Source organism: Podarcis pityusensis (assembly GCF_964106645.2).
Source record: "Podarcis pityusensis genome assembly, chromosome: 2".
NCBI lineage: Eukaryota > Metazoa > Chordata > Lepidosauria > Squamata > Lacertidae > Podarcis > Podarcis pityusensis.
This window is the reverse complement of record NC_138029.1, coordinates 2,000,191-2,008,300: the sequence shown is the minus strand read 5'-3', so window position 1 is coordinate 2,008,300 and position 8,110 is coordinate 2,000,191. Positions and strand designations below refer to the sequence as shown.

The 8,110-nt window shown below is 46.9% G+C and overlaps 1 long non-coding RNA gene across 1 annotated transcript; it reads right to left on the bottom strand.

The window, feature by feature from the left end:
- Nucleotides 1–437: 437 nt before the first annotated feature.
- On the bottom strand, nt 438–2,956 carry LOC308471871. The gene is made up of 3 exons (XR_013983199.1): nt 2,663–2,956; nt 2,272–2,368; nt 438–620 (listed from the first exon to the last, which is right to left on the bottom strand). It is a non-coding gene; the product is annotated as an uncharacterized lncRNA (long non-coding RNA).
- Nucleotides 2,957–8,110: the final 5,154 nt, after the last annotated feature.

Below are 8,110 nucleotides of genomic sequence, written 5' to 3'. Positions count from 1 at the left end.
TGAGTCCATCATTCAAGTCGTTGATAAAGATGTTGAATAACATCTATGAATAACATCTGTGATTCTATGATTCTAAAAAAAGAAGAAGAGAGAGACAGCACACTTCCCGAGACATCTTGTCAGGCCCACAGATCACTGCTTCTGTTCCCCTCAGTAGGGAATCCCCTATCACCACTCCATGCCTCCTCTTAGGTCTGGTTGGGGTTCTTCCGTGACCTGTCCGTTCCAAGGTCGCCTGCACATTCCCTGAGGACTGACTTTGCTGCTCGTCTTCATATACCTGATCGACTGTAATGAGGGAGAGATCCTCAAATGGAGTCTGCTCTTCGTCTTCCATGCTAGGGGAGAGGACCTGAAAGCGATTGTGTATTTCTAAACAATCAGAGCAAACCCTGGGCCTCCTACTTCTTTGAGTCACGTTTCTCCATATATCTGGATCTCCTCTGGCTGCGCATGATTTCCAGCTGTTTGGTTTCTGGGGCAAGATGTTGCCCTGCCTTCCATTACAAAAGGGGATACTACTTCACAGGCCTTGCAGAACTCTTCACTTAACAAAAGGAAGGGTTTGATCATTTTAGTTGTCCTTTTCTGCAGGTCGCAGTCTGGAGGCAGGGAAGACCCTGAGGACATTCAGCCACAAGGCAGTCCAGTTGGGTGGCATCAACAAACAGAAGAAGAAATACTTCGTCAGAAAAGAGGTCACAGATTTGTCTGAAATGTGTATATGCTAACTGCAAATTGGGAAATAATTAACAGGGGGGAAAATTCACCCATTTGTGCCTGATCCAGGTGCTGTCTTCTTGTGTTGTGCTGTCCAGGTGTTGGCTTCTTTATCTTTAATGTGGAGCACGTAGCCTTTCAAACAGAGGATATTTCCAAAGAGAGAGCTGTCCTCTGAAACCCCTTCCGAGAGAGGACTGTGAGGAGGACACAGGGCCTCCCCAAACACCAACCAAGGCTTGGTTGGTTGGTTGGTGTGTGTGTGTGTGTGTATCGCCCTTCATCTGTAGATCTCAGGGCGGCTCAGCACATAAAAATACAATATAAAAAAACAAAATGCATAAAACAAGAACAAAAAAAACTGTACAAACCAATACCCCCTCCCACAACCACATCTAAAAGTGTTTTAAGATGTTAATCAGCCTAAGACCTGATGGAAGGGGAATGTTTTCGCCTGATACCTAAAGGTGTACAATGAAGGCTCCAGGCAAACCTCCCTGGGGAGAGCATTCCTCCAATGGGAGGCACACAAAGAAGGGCCTCAGAAGATGATCTTGGGTTCCGGGTAGGCTTGGCAATGAGATAGGCTTTTCCTCTGGGATCTTGGGCAGACAGGTACCATGTGAGGCATTCCTTCAGATACTAGGACACCTGGAGTCTGCATTCAGAGGCAGCAGCTGCATCTGACCTAAAAGACTGAGGATGGTGCAAAGGTTGTTGTTGTTGTTAGCAGCTATATTTTTACAGATGTCTACTGAGAAGGTCCATAAAAAGCAACTGTCCCAAAAAGGAATGATTGTGAAAATAAGAAATAGTTTGGGGGGGCAAAAATTTTGCCTTGCTCAGGGCACCATATTACCAAAGTCCACCTCTTACTGGAGCCCTTTTGGGGTGATGGCAGCAGAGAGACGGGCAATACTACTTATGGGAAACGCACGGAAACACCGTTTAGCAAGATGAGCACCACACCCCATAGTGGCCTTTCACTGGACTTAACTGTCCAGGGGTCATTTACCTTTCTTTCTTTCTTTTTAACTACTTATGGAATGCTCTGCTAGGAAAGCTGCTGCATGCAGGTGGGGGTTCCAAAATCCCACAGTCATTTGCACAGATTTGGCAACAGCTCCGCTTACAAATCTGGCACCTTTCCTTCCAGGCGAATGAGCCTGGCAAACTCTAATATGGAGCCAGAGCTGACAATAAGGCCTGGCACTCCCAGGAACAGGATTGTCAGATCCCGTGGGTTGATGGGTTTCTGCAGAAGCCATCGCCTGTCATTTCTGCCACAGATTTAGAAAACGCCCTTGGCTGTTGTTTGCTTCAGCGAAAACAAGTTGAGAGTGTGGTGAAGAGCAGATTTGGAGCGGATCAAGTTAGACGTCCTTTTCAACCAGCTGTTTGTGGTCGCTCCTTGCTCTATCATTTATTTTAAAAAAAGAACTTGCAAAGCTGCAATTCTGGCTTTGCTTAGGCAGCAGGTTTCAGATCGTTAGCAACAAGGGCCCTGGAGATGCACTGGCTTCACAGACAACACTTTCAGAACAAATTTACCTTTCTCCGTCCGTGTCAGATTAATGAATGCCGTTGACTTGTTTCTTGCTGCCGAGCAAAGGAGAGTGGCTGTTTGTCACAGGGAGATGCAGGGCTGCTGGAAGGCAAAAATCCATTTCAGAAATAAAAATGCAAAAGACGATTTGAAAGCAGAATGAAATCCTTCTCGCAAGAGCTGAATGATCTTGTGTGTGTGTTTAGATTGGCTTCTATTGGGCAGAGAAAAGAAAGTCTTTTAATCAAGGATACTTACAAGGATACTACAAAATAAAATGAATTATTATGAATGGCATCATTCAGATGTATAAGAGACCAGCAAGCATTCAGTGTGTTTCTGTGGCACAAGGGTCAGATGAACCGCACATTAAGAGTTTCAGTGCTGAGTTCCTACCTGTAGCTGAAAACCCAAAGAGATAAAGTTTGAGTTGCAGCAAGACTGATGGGACCAGAATTGAAGTGAAGCCCTTGAGCAGTCAGAGCGGTCCTCTGGGGGCAGAGTCAAGTCAGCTGAGGAGTCCTTCAAAGGAAGGCTGGAACAAGGATGGAGGCAGGCAGATGAGGGAGATGGCAAACAACTACAGAGCATGTGAGAAGGGAGAAAGAGGAGGAACCAAAACAAGCCAAGCCAGAGTCTGGCTGTGGCTGAAGCAAAGGGAAAACTTGACTTGAACCCTTTATAACCAAGCCAAGTTGTGAGGGATCAGTGGAGTTGCCTGGGGCAAGGGGGCCACCCCAGGAGCTGGGAGGATAATACCCATCCTTTACTCTGCAGCCTTGAGTAGGTCATCAGAAGATGCATCAGTTCATAGACCAGGGGGGCTCAAACATCACGTTCCAGAGCTGAGTAGATTTTATCCCTGGAGAAAAGTCCCACATGGATATGTCTAGAAGCAGCCACTTTTCTTCTTGTGGCCTCCCCACCCACCCCAGGAAAAGACTGGTGCCAGGGCTGAGGCACAAAGTGCCCTACACTGGAAGACCCTTCTGGGGGCTGTTGGTGGTGGGATCTGCAGCAGCATCCCATTTGGCTGGGGGGCTTTAAGCCGCCTGCCAGTTTCATGGCTCCCAATGCCTTTGACATAGCATTGCTTCAAGGTGGTGTTCTTTTAATGATGGTGGCTATACTTTTAATGTTCCGCAATGCTCTGGAGCGATTCTACATCAAGGGCATTGTAGAGAATTAAAATGGCAGGTGGCTTATAGACCCAGCCTCCCGGTGCCAGCTGCGGATGCAGCCGTGGCTTGGAAGCCCCAGCAGCTGCCCAAAGGGTGCTGACTCTGCTCCTTTTGCTGCCTGTTCTCTCCACAGCTGAGCTCAAAGCACATCTAAAGCACATCTCCCTACTCACATGATCTTGTGAATGGTAGTTTGTTAAGGATTCTGGAAAGTGTGGCTCTGGGAGGGGTAAGCTGCAGCTCCCAGGATTCTTGGGAGGGGGAAATGTGCTTTAAATGCATGGTGTGAACATCCCAGGGCCCAGCTAGGAGAAACAGAAGCATCGAGGGAAAGAGGCTGAGTGGTGGAGGGAGAGTTGCATGCCCCCCTGTGAGCAGTGATAATGTTGCTTTTTCACACAAGCTGCAACGGCTAGGCAACCACAAACGGCCTAGACTGCTTATACTCATAGTTAGAGCAGCTTGTGGCTAAGATGCTCGTTAATAGGACAGCTTGTGGCTGGAATATGATTTATTCATAGGCCTCAGTAGATACGAAACTCGCTTACGCTTCTAACACCCCCTTTGCTCTTTTACATGGATTTGCTGGGGCTTTTTTGCCTTGTGTTACCCAGAGACATGCTTTGGGCCTAAGCAAAGGAGGGGCCTGGCTCTTTCCACCATGGGGGCCAGCGCTGCAGATTTGCCTGGAGGGCTGTTCTGCAGGAGACAACTTTGAAGGCCGTGAGTGGCGTCCGCAGCTGAGCCGAGCCAAGCGAGCATCTCAGTGTCCCATCATGCATTTCGGGAGGGAGGGAGACGTATTTATGCTTTAGCCCACCGGATGCCACACACGGCCTGTTGTTTTTCTTTTACAGACATTAAGCAGAAAGGCACGCTAAATGACTTTTTAGGGCTCTGCAGGCATCCGACACTAAAGCTGATAGAGAGGGGGAGGGAAAGGCGGCTTTTGCAGACATAATTCTTGCAAAAGCGAAAAGGCATGTGGAGTCTGGTGCCTCATATTGTTTCTTTTCTCCCTCCCAACAAAATGGGAAGCCTCCACCCCACTGGATCTCAGCCATGGCCTGAGTGGTTTGAAGCTATGTGGGTCGAAGGGAGCCTGTTTGGGGAGGGCCGTATCCACCTAATTTTTGTTTTCATTGACAATAGCAAATGGAGCCAGAGAAAATGAACTCTCAATTGAAAAGAACTGGCCCGCATGTTACAATTTCACAAACACCACACTTCACCTCAAGGTGACTGCTGACTCTCCACACAAAGCCATGGATCATGGGCTCCCTCATTTGAGCTGTCCAACACAGGCTTAATGGATGAAGTTACATCCACACCATCCATCCAAGAATGCTGGGAAGCAAAGTTTGTTAGGAATGCCAGGAACTGTAGTTCTGTGAGGAGTAAATTGCATTTCCCAGGATCCAGTCTCCAAGGAAGGCGGCAGGAGCAGGAGCAAGCGCTGCATTCCTTGGAGGCTGGATCTGCTGCCCCTGCGGATCCTGCTGCCTGAGGCAGCCGCCTCACTTTGCTTCCTGGGTGGCTTTGCCCCTCGATTCTCCTGACTGCACCAAATGGCTCTGAATTCCTTGCCGCACAAGCCAGCTACAAAGGAAACAAACAAACTGAAGGCTGCTTGCAGTGAGCTGTTTAGCCCTGAACCTTGAACAATGGCAAAGGGCTTGTTGCCAGAAGCATTTGTTTGGATATAGTCATAAAAGGACTGAGGATTATCTTGCCCAAGGCTGATATATCAAAGGTGGAGAGGAGGAGGAAGAATCTGTGTGCAAACTGCAGTATTCCCCTCCCCTGGTCTTGGAAATGCCCAATTTGTTGTACGTGGCACGTAATCCAGATGGACTTTGGGTGCTTCCATTCCATAATGCTCCCGATACATTATTTTCTGTTGTGTTGCCATTGATTTTGTTCCACTTCACCCCACACTTCCTGATTCAGTGCTGTTCCCTTTGCCCTCTCACAAACTCTGTCTCCACAGTCATTCTTGAAAAGGCTAGAGCTGAGTGATGCAGGATTGGTATGTGGTCTCTGACCAAGTTCTTCTTTTTAATCTGACTTTCAGGTTTTGTGGAAATCAATATTGTGATGATTCATGCAGCATTGATCCTGGATCTTCTGTTCCGCCTCAAATGTCAAGAAGTACCAAAACCTCTCGGTTGCTCCAAATAACCCAGCTGCAGCAGCTACTACTGCCAGCTAGAGCCATTCTTTGCACAAAACCAAGAACTTGCTGACTTGCCTGCCCCCCCCCCCCAGCCACAGACCCAGAGCATGATGTTTGCTCAGAGGAGTTTGAGATGCTGCTTTCCCCACCAAAGTGTAAATAAATGCTCCCTTCGTATGCACCATTATTAAAGGTACAGGAGCCCTCTTCTATAATAATAATAATAATAATAATAATAATAATAATAATAATAATAATTTTTTTTATAATTGTATTTTATTTACACTGCTTATGGCTCCTGTATTGCAGGAATGGGGAAATCTGTGGTCCTCCATCTGTTGCCTGACCTCTGCCTCTGGGGCTAGAGCTTCTTTCTTTGGGAAGCGAACCCCATCTGATACTTTAAAGAGGGACCTGAGGACGCTGTGCCTCTAAGCAAGGTTCAAATATATAAAAGGATGTCACATAGAGGAGGGAGAAAGGTTGTTTTCTGCTGCTCCAGAGAAGCGGACACGGAGCAATGGATCCAAACTACAAGAAAGAAGATTCCACCTAAACATTAGGAAGAACTTCCTGACAGTAAGAGCTGTTCGACAGTGGAATTTGCTGCCAAGGAGTGTGGTGGAGTCTCCTTCTTTGGAGGTCTTTAAGCAGAGGCTTGACAACCATATGTCAGGAGTGCTCTGATGGTGTTTCCTGCTTGGCAGGGAGTTGGACTTGATGGCCCTTGTGGTCTCTTCCAACTCTATGATTCTATGATTCTAAGTGAAGAGTACCCAAATATCGGGGGTCGGCTGTGGCCGCATTGTCCCTGGCTTCTGTATCTTTTAAGTTGTGCAGTGACTGCAGTCTTTTAAAAATACAGTTAAATTGGCATTTTCCACACTGCTACAGCAGGGGAAGAAACCAGATGACATTTTTTTCCTCGCAGCCAAGTTTGATTCAGGAAAAACTCAGAATGGATATTTATTTTGCCCTGGCTCCCTAGAAAACACACAGCAAGGTTGGGAGGAGGCAGACTGCCCCAAAAACGAATCCAAATATTAAAAGGCGCCTACTTCCACATGTGCGCACTGTGGCCAAAAACTTAACACCTCCATCACCCAAGCAGAGAGATGGCGGAATGACCAGGGCAAAATGAGAACATTTCCCTCTGAAAGGAAGGGGTGGGCGGGGACACCTTGAACAACTAGAAGTTTGTTATAAAATCAAGCAAAGTTATGTTACGACTCTTGCAAAGCAATAATTCATTTAAGTGCTTATCCAACACTTCCTCTCACCCCCCCCCCCCCCGCTTTCCCTCAGGGAAAACTGCTCTTTAACAGTTAGAGAAAACACCCTGGATTGCCACATGTTCCCAGAGGAGCCCTCAGTTAAGCTGCTATAGGACTACTTCCCAAGAGGCCTAACTCCTCATCCAGCAGCTTTAATTTGCCCAAAAGTTGTGAGGGTAACTTCACCATGCCTCTCCTCTAAGGTAGGCCATAGTTTTACTTTCAGGAGTGTCGAAGAATGCTTCACAAGTATGTGTGCCCCAGTATGGAAGAGTTTACAGCCTTGAAATAACTGAGTTAACATGAAAAAGCAAACCCTGTACATTTAATCTAACTTTCTTAATCAGGGAGTGCAGGCACATAAGCCCAAACAAAGCATGATGTGTGAGATGAACATGTTTTTCTTGTACAAAAAACAGCCCAGTTTGGATTTAGGACCCACCCTGGTGCGAAGCAGGATTTAGCCTTTCTCTGGCACCAATTCCTCAAGGCACCTCACCTCAAGCTGCAATTGAGGTGATACAGGCACTTCCTTGCTGAACTGACTATACAAATGGGCAGTGGAAGAAGGGGCATTCCCCGAAGATAAAGTTGCTTCTCCATGTCTTTCCTTTAAGCGTCTAAGAAACATACCAGGAGGACCTCATATGACCCTGGTCCATGCCTTTCCCCTTCTGGTGCCTTTAACCCTGGGCTGCACATCAGTAGGAACTGCCAGTCAAACAGTCTTAAGTTTTGTCTTAAGGTTGGTTGGAGAGGCCCAAACAGCTGCTCTCCTCTCCCCACCCCTGAACTGGCACTCAAGGCAACGATGTCCTTTGCCCTGTTGGTGGCTGAGGCTCAACCAGGGTTAACCATGATAAATTCAGGTATTAACATTACATACAGGTTTAGCAGAGAATTTAAGAGATTGGGAGTCTAAGCAATCACAGGACTCTTCTACTTCCCCCCTTTTAATATTATATATAACTGCTAGGAAGGAATTTGTATTATCTTGATCCAACGTGAAGGCAGTTAAGTGTGAAACATGGAGATGGCCTGGGAGACACCCTGACAGAATGGAAAATATATGTACACACCCCACCCTCTGACTTTAGAGTTCTTGTGAGTCTGGGGCAGCTCCAGTTCAAGAAATAATATTTAAGTCTACAGTCCTCCCTCCGGTGGTAAATGTGTGGTGGTCAACATAACAAAGTTTGTTCAAAGTTGAAGG